The following is a 14358-nucleotide window of genomic DNA, read 5'->3' on the forward strand; positions in this document are numbered from 1 at the left end:
CCGAACCCTCGGCCGTGACACGCCTTATTTGGCCTTTCACGGTCGTCACCCGGCCGATTCAACATGTTGAATCGGCCGGGTGACGGACACAAGCTATCGGGCCAAGAAACCACTCTGATCAGCTGTTCAGCTAGCAAATGAGAAGCGAAACGGAAGTGAGGGACGTAAACAAAGGATTTAAGGCACAGGACAGCAGCTAAACCCCAGCAGGTGATACTTAAAGACATCAAACATAGCCCTTAAATGTCCCCTCTTACCTCCCACACATAGCAGGGACATCTCTGATATCGGCGGGAGCGTCCCCGGCTGTCCTATGCTGAGAGCTCCGTGATTTGTTTGGTCAAGTCCGGTTTTTCATCTCATCGTAAATTTAGCAAGAAGTGGCCATTACTACATTGCTGACTCAATAAACGACACACCCTCCAGAACACTGCGATCATCAGATGCAGGTCTATTAACTGTGATTTTATAGTATGTCTGCACTTTGTGCTCATTTCATCATTCATGTATTTTTATATTCTAAAACATGTTTTCGATGGACGAGAGTGAAAATGGAACGCACACGCTATTTGTTTGTTTATATCAGTCTGTTCTTCTTCTCTGTCTTCCGGTTGTTGCCTATTTTGAATGACGAATACACACTACCGCCGCCTGCGGGTAAGGAGAGTTATTGCCACTCACGCATGCGCAGTTCGTACGTGCTCGGCTGAAGTCTTTGCGGTGATTTCCAGTGCGACACACGGCCAAGACGCAGGAGAACTCGTCGATGGAACTGCCGGTGTCGGTGTTGGCGAGTTCTCTGGTGACTGCCTGGGGGGGCAGTCAGATCTACACCAGGGTCGGCACTTCAGGTAGAGGTCGGAGAAATACCAATTTTTTTGAGGAGAAAACAGTTAATTGTTAATTACTGGGCAAATCTACAGGGCCATGAAGATACTCACCCTACTAAACAAACTGTACAAACAAGTTGGGAAAGTAACACAATTAAAAAATAAAGTTTTTGTGTTTGTGTTTCTGAATTATGTAAGGAATTCAAAGTTAAAGAATGGAATATTAGTCAGACGGTGTTGTTATCAGCTGTTCCACCATGGTTGCTACCTCAACCTATAATAGATTTATCTTTATTGAAAAGGTTACATTCAATGAAAAACAAAATCAATGTACAGGCGTATGTGAACACTGTTCTACATGAATACTGTTCTACACGAACACTGTTCTACATGAATACTGTTCTACACGAACACTGTTCTACATGAATACTGTTCTACACGAACACTGTTCTACATGAACACTGTTCTACATGAACACTGTTCTACATGAACACTGTTCTACATGAATACTGTTCTACATGAATACTGTTCTACATGAATACTGTTCTACATGAACACTGTTCTACATGAATACTGTTCTACATGAACAATATGGGCACTTTATACACATATTTACTGATGGATCCAAAAATCCAGAAAATGGTCAAACTAGTTGTGCATTTGATGTTCCTGAGTTAAAGGTCAAAGTGGGAAAGCGAGCGAGTGATCACATGGCAGTGTACTCAGTAGAGATGATGGCTATCTCACTAGCACTTCAGAGGGTAGAGGAAGTGCAGCCAATGAGAGTGGTCATTTGCTCTGACTCCAGCTCTGGAGAGTATAAACAACTTCTCTTCAGAATGTCCTCAGGATATTTTACATGAAATTTTACACATGTTTAGGGTAGTTCATCTGGGAATTGTTCAGTTTGTGTGGGTTCCAGCGCATGTGGGTATTAGAGGGAATGAGGAAGTGGATCAACTGGCAAAATGTGGTTTGAAAGCAAAGCACATTGATATTATATTACCCATCAGTAGAGCAGAAGTAACATCTGTTACAAAAGTTGTTATCAAGCAACAATGGCAAAAGCGATGGGACAGTAGCACCAAAGGAAGACATACCAGATACAAAGGGAAGTAGGAACGGGAAGCACTTGGGGGAGTAGTAGAAGAGAGCATTAACAGCAGGATCACATTGGGTCACTCTGGATTAAACTCATCACTGCATCTGATTGGAAAACATCCAAATGGCAATTGTGATGGTTGCCAACAACCAGAGACAATACATCATGTATTTTTTAGCTGCACGGATTATAACAGACAAAGACTCATTCTGAAAACTGCACTGGAACAACTCAACGTCAAGGACATGGATTTCAAGTCAATATACGAAAGTAAATCAAGAAATGAAGCAAACAAGCTGATCTTCAAATTCTTCAAAAGCACTGGTCTGAGGACAAAGATTTAGTATAAACATTTAATAAATCAACAGTAGGTGGCGATATATGCTCCAAGTGGAAGTGATTCGCCATTAAAGAAAAGAAGAAGAAGAAGAAGAAAGGCATGCCTTGGGAAATGCTTCGTGCTTTTGTTTTGAAGTCCCAAAACCGGAAGTGGTCCCCTCTCGGAACCATTTTGCGTCTTGTCGTCTCTTTTTGTGTTCCTGAGAAAGCGTGTGAGCTCCAGCTGATCCATGGTGTGTGTGAGCTCTGATCATCGCGCGCGTGTGTGTGTGTGAGCTCTAACCATTGTGTGTGTGTGTGTGTGTGTGTGTGTGTGTGTGTGTGTGTGTGTGTGTGTGTGTGTGTGTGTGTGTGTGTGTGTGTGTGTGTGTGTGTGTGTGTGTGTGTGTGTGTGTGTGTGTGTGTGTGTGTGTGTGAGAACCTCTTTCTTCTGTTTACCTCGGACTGTAGAAGCTAGCTTAGCATGCTAGCTGGTTGTGAGTACCCGATTTGCATTGCGCAAGCTCGAGATGGTCCGCCATTTTGGACAGCTACATACGGCAACCCAAATAGGACATTTGACACAGTGGCGTTTCGCAAAGCAAAACAAGAAAACAAAAATAAAAACGACAACATGAATCTGAACGAGAGATTAGTTATTGTTATTACAACGTGACTTCACTATTATTGATCCTTTTATTGATCCTTTTATTGGGTTCAGTATATTCTTAGAGTAAGTGAGAAATGGATTTGACAGCTATCATACTGAAGAATGATTTACTGTGAATGTATGGCATTAATCATTTATATCTAATTACATTAACTGTGAATGTCTTTTATTTCAAATAAAATACAATTACATAAAAGATTTTCCATAAAAAAGTTGAACAAATCTCTGTTATCAGATCAGTACTTTTCTTATATGACAATTATTGTACATTTGAAAGGTCTTTACCAGCTTTGGATTTATATATATATATATATATTTATATATATATATAAATCGGGCACCCGTTTAAGTTTAAGACTCGCGCATGCGCAATGCAAATCGGGCAGAGATGCAAATCAGGTAGTCACATTGGTAACACGTTAGAGTGACATACATGCCAACCTTTCCAAATCCAAAAGAGGTAGGTTTGCGCGCGGCAAATGTGCACGCCCAAATTAGGTAATCAGAAGAAATGGAACCCCAGTAATTACATGTATAAACCATGTATTTAACATATATTGCATCATTTTATGCATTTTTCAGAAAAAGAGGTAGTTTGGTAAACAGTGACATCAACGACATGTTTGGTCTGTAAAATGCCCGAAAAGTAAAAGAATGGGAGATAAATATCCCAAAGTCTCCACATTTTATTATATTTTTAATGTGTTTCTGGTCCTCTTTCAGTTGCATTGTTGGAGAAGCCTGTGACATAAGATTTTCAACGACATAATTACTCTGTAGCTGTGTTAGTTTGACAATAAAGAACCTTGAACCTTGAACCTTGACAGTGTAGATCAAGGGGTCCCAACCTTTTTTGAACCGAGAGCTACTTTTAAAGTGGCCAGTCTGCCGAGATCTACCAGTCCAAATAGAGAGGCGTAGCCATTACTGACAGCCTACTACCAGGTAAATACACACTTCTACTTGTATAAAACTGACTTTGTACGATTAATACTTCATAAAATACTGCAGATCCTTTATCTTACCTCTTTCTAATCTACACACACACAAGTATTTAACTGAAGTTACACAACAGTGTTGTTGATACAGAGTTGGAGTTTATTCACACGTCACACAGTGGGTCATGTTTTCAAGAAACATTGAACAGTGCTGCCACATATGACACAGGAAAAAAAGAAAAGACTCTGAACCCTTTCTTTGTCATTATATAAAAATAGTGTTGCTACAAAAGTATAAATTAGTTTTACTAATAAGACAACTCAGATCTGAAGCTACACAGGAATCTGCTGCCAGAGTGCAATAAAAAAGACTAAATTAATAGAATCAAACCCTTTTCTTTTTTTTGCATTTTAGTAGAGTATAAAAAGAAATGCCTTTAAAATAGGATGCAAGCAACACTAGTTTCTTAACCTGAATTGATAATAGACTATAATCAATTTAAACAGAACAGATCTTAAAGTTTGCATTCTTATACCATTTTGTACCATAATTATAATGAATAAGTTCAAACCAACTCAAACTTACAGCTGATTAATAACGGTATCTAACTTGAGTTTTTATTATATCAAAAACCTGTTGAAATGCTACTGTTATTTTTACTGTCCCCAAAAAGCGCGTCGGCAGCCTCCAGGAATGCTTCTTTCACAACTTCGCCGTCTTTGAAAGACTTCATGTGTTTTGCAAGAACGTGACACGATGAGATGCTATGCTAGCAGCCTTGCTCTTGTTGTTGGGCCTGACACGATGAGATGCTATGCTAGCAGCCTTGCTCTTGTTGTTGGGCCTGACACGATGAGATGCTATGGTAGCAGCCTTGCTCTTGTTGTTGGGCCTGACACGATAAGATGCTATGGTAGCAGCCTTGCTCTTGTTGTTGGGCCTGACACGATGAGATGCTATGCTAGCAGCCTTGCTCTTGTTGTTGGGCCTGGCACGATAAGACGCTATGGTAGCAGCCTTGCTCTGTTGGGCCTGACACGATAAGATGCTATGGTAGCAGCCTTGCTCTTGTTGTTGGGCCTGGTGAAGATGGACTGCTGTGCATTGAGCTGTCCTTTCAGGTCCCTCACCTTTTGGGAGCGTAGGGCAGAATTAGGAGGGAATTCCGTCTCGTAGCGTTTGTGCACTGTTTTGAAATGCCGCTCCTAAATTACCCTTCTTCGATAAAGCCACGCTCGCATTGCAGATGAGACAGATGGACTTTGAATTGGAATAGATACAAAAATAATCATCCTCCCACTCGGAGTGAAAATTATATATTTTGGGCTCTTTTGCTTCTGCCATAATTGTGGTCTTGTGTGTGCGGACTGCACAGCAAACTAGTGCAATGGCCTACCAGCCACGCCCCGATAAATCACAAAGCTTTGATGCGTTCAAGTGCATTATTCTGGAACAGGAAGATTATGTTATAGGACATTAACGATAAAACAGAATATTGTCGTTCTATTTTTAGACACATCTCGCGATCGACTGAAACACAGAGGACTGTTTGTATGATGGGATCACAGACACGCTGCAAACGGTGTCCGCCAAAAGTCGAGTCCAGTGTCTATGTAGTGTCATTTTTATTTGTTATAGTTTGGGAAGATTGAAAATCGGTAGGGAGAGTCAGCTAAATCGGTAGGCGGTAGAAACATGTCAAAAGCGGTAGACTACCGCCCAAATCGGTAGGGTTGGCAGGTATGGAGTGAGAGACACCGGAAGTGGTGATTTAGTAAACAAGAGTGAGCTGTCTCGTTCTTACTTGACTCTCCTGTGTATATACAGTACAGTAAGCCTATATTCAAAGACCTCTCTCTCTCTCTGTGTCACAGGAGCGCCCCCTGCTGTCCGCGGTGCTCCAGCCTCAGCTCCAGGTCCACAGAGCAGGTCTGTCCCCTCTCTCTCTCTCTCTGCTGCTGTTCACTTCCTACACTTTTACACACACACACACACACACACACACACACACACACACACACACACACACACACACACACACACACACACACACACACACACACACACACACACTACACACACACACACTACACACACACTACAACACAGACTATACAACCAGCACAGCCCCTAGTAGACCCCCCCCCCTGTGTTTCTGTCTTGAGATCATAAGCCTCCCAGTCTTGCCCAAAGACGTGTTCATTTCCATGACTGCCCAAAAGCTGATCTTATTCCTCTGGCATAAGAATCAGGGTTCCCGCGGGGTCTTAAAAAGTCTTAAAAAGTCTTAAATTTGATAATCTGAATTTAAGGCCTTAAAAAGGTCTTAAATATGACCAAAAAAATAAGAAAGGTCTTAAATATGATTTAGAAGGTCTTAAAAATGATGGGATTTGAAAGGTACTTCTGTGTTGAGATCGCGTCTAAATGTGTTTTGGGGGAAATGTCCGGGCTGCAAAGTAACCAGTACGGTGAGAGCCTTTCAGTTCCCCCCAACAATCTGTATTGAAATAAATCAACATGGAACCAGTAATCACTAACTTTGTTTCCCCCGGCCCCTTATTGGAGAACACCCAGCTAGCAAGCTTCAGCTAGCGGCAGTCAGAAACTCATGTATCTTAGAATCTACTTAAAAATAAATATGGGGAAGTGTAAGTTCAACCGTATTTGGTTGGAAAACATCGAATTTAGTGCTTGGTTGAAACCAGTGGAGGGGAACGTGTTTGAAGCCTGCTGCACCTTTTGCAAAAGAAAGTAGCGTATGCTAATGTAGCGTTAGCTAGTGCAGCAGCTCCTGCAACAACACCGGCGGACCTCTGGGCGACGTTTGGGTGTACGTCAACCCTAAAAGCGGAGGTGCTGTAGACGCTAAATACCGTAGCTAAACACCGATCATACAACAGCAACGATGAAAGATTGTAGCCAAGGCAGCAGAGCTCTGAATATAGCTCTTGTCTCTCTCTCTCTCTCTCTCTCTCTCTCTCTCTCTCTCTCTCTCTCTCTCTCTCTCTCTCTCTCTCTCTCTCTCTCTCTCTCTCTCACACACACTAGGGCTGTGCGATTATGGCAAAAATCATAATCACGATTATTTTGGTCAATAATTGATATCAAGATTATTAAATACGATTATTCATTGACTTTGAAAACATCCATTTATTGAACTTTAAAACAAATAATAATTTGAACAGTATCTTTTTAACTGTTGATTACCCTGAACCTATAATTCAACTGCAAAACCAATACAAAAATAAATTAAATAAATTATACATTTAAATAAATAATATCAAAATAATAAATACCAATAAACAAGATCAACAAATATTTTGGAGCGCACTTCCACAAGCTATTAAACATGTATAAATATGATAAATAAAAATAAATTAGACTAAAATTAATTAGATCAAATATGTTGTAGTGCACTGTCACAACCTAGCAAAGCAAAATAATTTCGTAATTGTGGCAGGCCAAAATCGTAATTGCGATTAAAATACGATTAATTGCACACCCCTAACACACATGCACGCACGCACGCACGCACACACAGACACACACACACATACACTTTTTGTCTAACACGCTAACACAGTTCTGTACTGTTATGCCTTTACATTTACTTTGTAAGTAATTATGGGACGTATTTCTTCTTTCATAGCAATTTTCCTTCATACTTTCTTGCCGTGAAATAGGTCTTAAATTCTATTCAAAGTGGTCTTAAAAAGGTCTTAAAAAGTCTTAAATTTGAGTAGGCGAAACCTGCAGGAACCCTGAAGAATGGTATCCTTCTTTGGAACCTGTTGCTCAATCGTCCCAAACACACGACCCACGGGCAGAAAGCCCCCCCCCCCCTTATAGGAAACACATACTCAGCACTGACTCTTGGAAAGGCCTCCTTCATAAAGGAAGACAGCATGGACAGCAGGTTCATACTTTTGTTCTGACCAAAAGAAGAATCGCTGAACAATCGCAGCCTCTGAGCGCGGCGAAGAGCACCACTCAACTGTTGACGTGACCAGTGGTCCAGAGCTGGAGCAGTCATATTGCTACCTTTTCTATTTCCATGCTCCATCCATGTGGACAGGTGAACATGATCCACTGCTTGCTTACTTCCTGTCCCATGGTGAATAACAACGAGAGAGAGATGCATGTCGAGCTGTCTGGAACAGGATGCCTGACCTATGGCGCTTTAGGGAGTATCACATTCTGCATCATGTCTAACGTTGAGTGCATAATACCTTGCCACTCGAGACACACGATCCTTGCCAATACCTGCAATGACAGAAACATGACATTTATTTGTATGTATGTATTTATCTATATATTTATATATCTATCTACATTAATTAATTAATTCATTGCGTAACCTATTCATTCACAGTATCCATTCACAATGACAGATGACATGGCCAACAAGGGCATTTGTGATGAAGCAGCATCGACAACTAAATGGCAGTTATTCATACATTTTAAATGCAAGCCTATAGCCGATGTAGTGCTATTTATGTAGCCTATGTATTGTGTGTGTACGTACCTACTTAGGCTACTGCCTACTTTTCTTCATGAATTCAACTTGCAGTCGGCTTATTTATCAAATAGCAATGGCAGATGACCAGCCAACTAGGCGAGGACATTTGTGTCCAAGCAATGCATCAAGGCCGCGACACACCGGGCCGATTTCGGCCGTCGATAGATGTCTGGCCGTCGATTAGCGTCCTGTCGCCCTACTCAGATTGGTGTGTCCCGCACCGTCGTGTCTTTTCGGCCGTGCCGACACCTTCCGCTGCCGATTCGACATTTTGAATCGGGAGGCCGTCGGCCAAAGAAAGCACTCTGATTGGCTGTTCAGCTTAGCGAAACACTCTTTGCCTGAATGGGAGTGGAGCAGTACAGTACTTAAGTAAATGTACTTTGTTACTGTCCACAATCTGCCTAGTTTAATGTTGTAGCTGTTCAAGATGGTCATTTTCAAATGTTTTAAAAATATACTGTTAGTAGTTAAACCAATAATAATGTTACGGCTGCAACTGACAGTTATGCTATGTAGGCACATTTTTGTTGAATAGATTTGAGTGGTTCAGATTTCAGGTCGCGATTTATTGACAAAGGAAAAGGTGGGTCCCGAGGCCTGACCAGTTGAGAACCACTGGTCTATCACATCAACATAGTTTAATGATCCACGCGTTTTAAGAGCAGGCAGTCCTGTATGAATAATATCATTTGTTAATCTAAATTAAACTCACCCAGTACGCTGCAAAAGGTGGCGTTGCAGACAGGATTTTTTGTCGGACGATCTTCGGTCAGCAAATGATATTCGTTAGTGACCTCCCTGTCCTTCTGCATATCGCTGTTAACCTTTGGACGTCTCCGCTGAACTTCTTTGACCTTGATCCGCTGCAAAATGACTCGATCCTGCTCGATTTCCGTCGATCCAGAGTAAAAAGACTGAAGGTTTTTTAATAGATCCCCTGGGGTCAATGTGTCTGCGTGACAGACGTTTGCTTTCGTATGAGAACAAGCGACAGCCTCATTTTCTTAATCTCCTCACGTATATGATTACATTTCGATGGCTTGCGTTTCTTCCCCAGCGCAGAAACCACCACAGGTTCATCGATGTCGTCAAAATGATTCATGTTTCATTGTTTGTTGGTCTCAAAGTAGATGACGAGTGGTAGGATGCCGGGTGCATTCAGGGCGCCGCCATTACTGTTTACACTGCGTGGAATGGTGCGCTGTGATTGGTTGAGCTGCATTGAATGGTGCGCTGTGATTGGTTGAGCTGCATTGAATGGTGCGCTGTGATTGGTTGAGCGGATGTATCGCATTCTGTAGAGAAGGGAGACTGGCGTTTGTCGCGGTCTGGAAAGAAAGGAAGAAACAGGACAGAATAACACGGCGGATATCGCGTTTTTGCATAAAATGTAATATTGACTTTTCAATACCCACGAAATACAATACTGATTTTGGCGGGAACTCATTTTTTCAAAAGTGGCGTTTATCGCGTTTTGGAACCAAACTCTTCATCTGTCACATTAAGCTGTCTGTGGCTCTTTTCTGCTGTAACAACGTACATGTCCCCTCTGTGGGACTAATACAGGTATTCTGATTCTGATTTCACATATTCAGCATGCTTCCTTCTTCTGTATGCATACTTTACTCATCACTCACCTTTTAAACTATATTTTAGCTTTACTGTCCTACACTGGAATGATTTACCACCTGTTATTATTTATATTGTTGTTTTTGTATTACTATAATAACATTAACAATGTGTGCTTTGGAAATGTTTGTTTACTTTAATGTTGACCAAACCGTTTGAGACCCACTGAACTGTAGTTATCAGAGCCTCTCAGTCTGAGCTGTAGTTATCAGAGCCTCTCAGTCTGAGCTGTAGTTATCAGAGCCTCTCAGTCTGAGCTGTAGTTATCAGCCTCTCAGTCTGAGCTGTAGTTATCAGCCTCTCAGTCTGAGCTGTAGTTATCAGCCTCTCAGTCTGAGCTGTAGTTATCAGCCTCTCAGTCTGAGCTGTAGTTATCAGAGCCTCTCAGTCTGAGCTGTAGTTATCAGAGCCTCTCACTCTGAGCTGTAGTTATCAGAGCCTCTCAGTCTGAGCTGTAGTTATCGGAGCCTCTCAGTCTGAGCTGTAGTTATCAGAGCCTCTCAGTCTGAGCTGTAGTTATCAGAGCCTCTCACTCTGAGCTGTAGTTATCAGAGCCTCTCAGTCTGAGCTGTAGTTATCAGAGCCTCTCAGTCTGAGCTGTAGTTATCAGAGCCTCTCAGTCTGAGCTGTAGTTATCAGAGCCTCTCAGTCTGAGCTGTAGTTATCAGAGCCTCTCACTCTGAGCTGTAGTTATCAGAGCCTCTCAGTCTGAGCTGTAGTTATCAGAGCCTCTCAGTCTGAGCTGTAGTTATCAGAGCCTCTCAGTCTGAGCTGTAGTTATCAGAGCCTCTCAGTCTGAGCTGTAGTTATCAGAGCCTCTCAGTCTGAGCTGTAGTTATCAGAGCCTCTCAGTCTGAGCTGTAGTTATCAGAGCCTCTCAGTCTGAGCTGTAGTTATCAGAGCCTCTCAGTCTGAGCTGTAGTTACACCAAAGGCATTGATTAGGGCTGCAAAACTACTCAACTTGTAAAGGTGATTAGTTTCACAGTTTTTCTGACTGTGCTTCCTGTTTCCTGCAGACGTCCAGCAGCTGCTGGTTAAAGAAGAGGTTCCCCCTGAGCAGCAGGAGTGGAGCTCCAGTCTGGACCAGGAGGACCCAGAGCCCCCCCCACACATTAAAGAGGAACAGGAGGAACTCTGGATCAGTCAGGAGGGAGAGCAGCTTCAAGGGCTGGAGGAGGCTGATATCATTGAGTTCATCTTCACTCCTGTCCCTGTGAAGAGTGAAGATGATGAAGAGAAACCTCAGTCCTCTCAGCTTCATCAAAGACAAACTGAACACCTGGAAACAGAAGCTGATGGAGAGGACTGTGGAGGACCAGAACCAGCCAGGAGCTCAGATCCAGAGAGACACTTACAACCAGAGACTGAGGACAACCCTGGAGACTCTTCTGAACCTGAGACTGAGGACAACCCTGGAGACTCTTCTGAACCTGAGACTGAGGACAACCCTGGAGACTCTTCTGAACCTGAGACTGAGGACAACCCTGGAGACTCTTCTGAAGACACTGAAGACAGTGCTGATTGGAGTGAGACCGGAGAACCTCAGTCAGGTTCAAACTCTCGGGAAAATAAACAAAACCCTGTCAGTGATTCAAGGTGTAGTGCTGGAGAGAAGCGCTTTAGAGCGAAACCATTCAGCTGCTCAGTCTGTAAGAAGTCTTTTACAAGGATATCTAATTTAAAGTACCACATGGCAGTTCATACTGGAGAGAAACTCTTCAGCTGTTCAGTCTGTGAGAAATCATTTCCAGTGAGAGGTCAGTTAAAGAGTCACATGACAGTTCATACAGAAGAGAAACCATACAGCTGCTCAGTCTGTGAGAAATCATTTAAACAGGGAAAAACTTTCAATAGACACATGAGAGAGCACACTAGAGAGAAACTATACAGCTGCTCAGTCTGTAAGAAATATTTTATACTAAAGGGAAATGTAACAATTCACATGAGAGTTCATACAGGAGAGAAACCATATGGCTGCTCAGTCTGTGAGAAATCATTTACACAGCGTAGTAGTTTAAATAGACACATGACAGTTCATACAGGAGAGAAACCATACAGCTGCTCAGTTGTAAGAAACCATTTACAGTGAGATGTAGATTAAAGAAACACATGAGGAAGCACTCGAGTCCTGGACTCAGACTTGAGTGCCGATTTTCGAGACTCGTGACTCGACTCGGACTCGAACTCGGACTTGTGAATTCTCGCGCGCGATGACTGACTCGTGAATTCTCGCACACGATGACTCGGACTCGGACTCGTGAATTTTTCGGCCACGATGACTCAGACTCGACTTGTACATTGACGCTCCGACTCGGACTCGAGCAAGTTTTGTCTGGAGTCAGATGTACTCTGTCCCAGCTGTGCACCTGCGAGGCGAGTTCACGTACTGGGCCCCGCTATTCCAGTCTAAAGATGTCTAGAGACACACCCCGCATCGTGCTGTATGCTTTCACACATTCTGCTTCCACATTGGGAAAGAGCAGCAACATGCTCTATGTGGAAACAATATAGAAGAGAAGGCTCCGTAACACATTACTCTAAGGATGGAGTTCAGACATATAGGCTGAACACGATCATCAGAGGAACGTGATCTAATCAATACATAAAGATTCAGCCGATAACACGAAAGCACACGGCTACTTAACATGCAGAATGACGTCATGTTGCATGCTAAGTAGCCATGTGCTTTCTGGGGCTCAATCTTTATTGATATCATTTAAACATTCACTATAATAATTGTAGCGTCCCCGGCTGAATGATGGTCAGACTCTCTAACTGATGGTATCTGTTTATTGATCACCCTTGCTTTCATTAGCAACGTAAGAGCTTGTGCCCTTATCAGCCAGGTGCTAACAACCCAATGCAACTATTTAGTATATGTTCATTTATTCGTCATCTATCCGTCATTATACATATGTGTTTACACTGCTCCGTTGTCCATTGACTTCCGGTAAAAGTTCCTTCAAAATAAGAGTCCCGATCTTATTACTATCAAAATAAAAGTGCAAAACGAAAACTTTACCATAGGAAAATATTGGCATACAAATATAATCACTTCTCTAAAAGATAACTAATTTTAAATATAGTAACACTTTACAATAAGGTACACAAAATGTGCTTAGTTACTGAGTAGTGAATAATGAACGACTAGATAGTTAATGGTTAGTGAATGAGGAGTTCCTTTGATTGAAGAACTCCTGTCCCACCTCCCAAACTTTCTTTTTAGTTGTGCATTGTTATTTGTGCTTGAGAAACATTCCACTTGAACTTTATTTCAATGAAATTAGTAATAATTATTGTCCTACTTTTTAATTTGTTTTCCAGAGTTTTTATTATTAATTTGTTTTTCTCTTATTTTTTGAGAAGGGAAGTGATTATTTTTTAATTGTAAAAGAACGTGTAACCCAGGTTATGATGCTGTTGACTAATTTACATATGTTCCCTGAACGCCACACTGACAGCAGAGACAGACGTGCCGTGTGCAAATAACCAGACCTGCGTGACTGTAGAATAGCGGGAGATAAGGAAACATGGAAAGAGTGGACGTTATTCCTCCTCCTCTGTTAGCATTGACCTGGTGAGTCAGCTAAAATTAGCATAACGTAGCCTGCTAACATATCGGTTTTTGCTACTCCACTGCATGATATGTATCCTTAAAATAGTTTGAATTGTGTTGAATGAGGTTATGAAGGCTAGAATAGGAGATAATAGATATATTCTATGAATAGAATATGAATGTTGTAATGTTAATCTCGTTAGCGGCTAAGCTAATGCGGCTAAGCTAATGCAGCTAAGCTAATGCGGCTAAGCTAGATGTGACGTACTTTGTGACCACTTGTCACACAGGAAGCCTTGTGAGCTAATGTGAACTAATGTTGATTTATTTGAGCTGTTTGTTGATTGATTGAGATGAGATTGTAACTGATCTGCACACAAAGTTCTCTCTGACGTCCTGGAGCGGCGTCAGTCCTCCCGCAGCACCATCGCTGCGGTGGAATCCTCCCGTTTCTGTGGATCTATTAAAGTGGATAGCACGGTAGGACGTGGTAAAAATGTAAATCTGTATTTTATTATTAATGTGTGAGCACTCTGCCTATGCAAATGGTGATCATAACCGGCAGTGTATGGCTATGAGGAGTGTTTGTTCAAAATGATAAATGTTTGAGGGCTCCACCCAAAATGTAAAAAGGACATTGTTTGGGAAATTCTTTTTGTATTGAGATCTCAGGGTTTTGTTTTACTTGGGCCTAATGTTGACCTAATGTTGACCTCATGTTGACCTCATGTTGACCTCATGTTCACACTGTATATATATTGGGATTTTGTGATCTTGTGAAAATATT

The 14358-nt window shown here is 41.9% G+C and overlaps 1 long non-coding RNA gene across 1 annotated transcript; it reads left to right on the forward strand.

Moving 5' to 3' along the window:
- The first annotated feature begins 2431 nt into the window (after positions 1-2431).
- On the forward strand, positions 2432-11055 carry LOC117469110. Its single transcript, XR_004554549.1, has 3 exons — positions 2432-2504; positions 5734-5788; positions 11032-11055. It is a non-coding gene; the product is annotated as an uncharacterized LOC117469110 (long non-coding RNA).
- Positions 11056-14358: the final 3303 nt, after the last annotated feature.

The sequence above is a fragment of the Trematomus bernacchii genome, unplaced genomic scaffold, assembly GCF_902827165.1.
Source record: "Trematomus bernacchii unplaced genomic scaffold, fTreBer1.1, whole genome shotgun sequence".
NCBI lineage: Eukaryota > Metazoa > Chordata > Actinopteri > Perciformes > Nototheniidae > Trematomus > Trematomus bernacchii.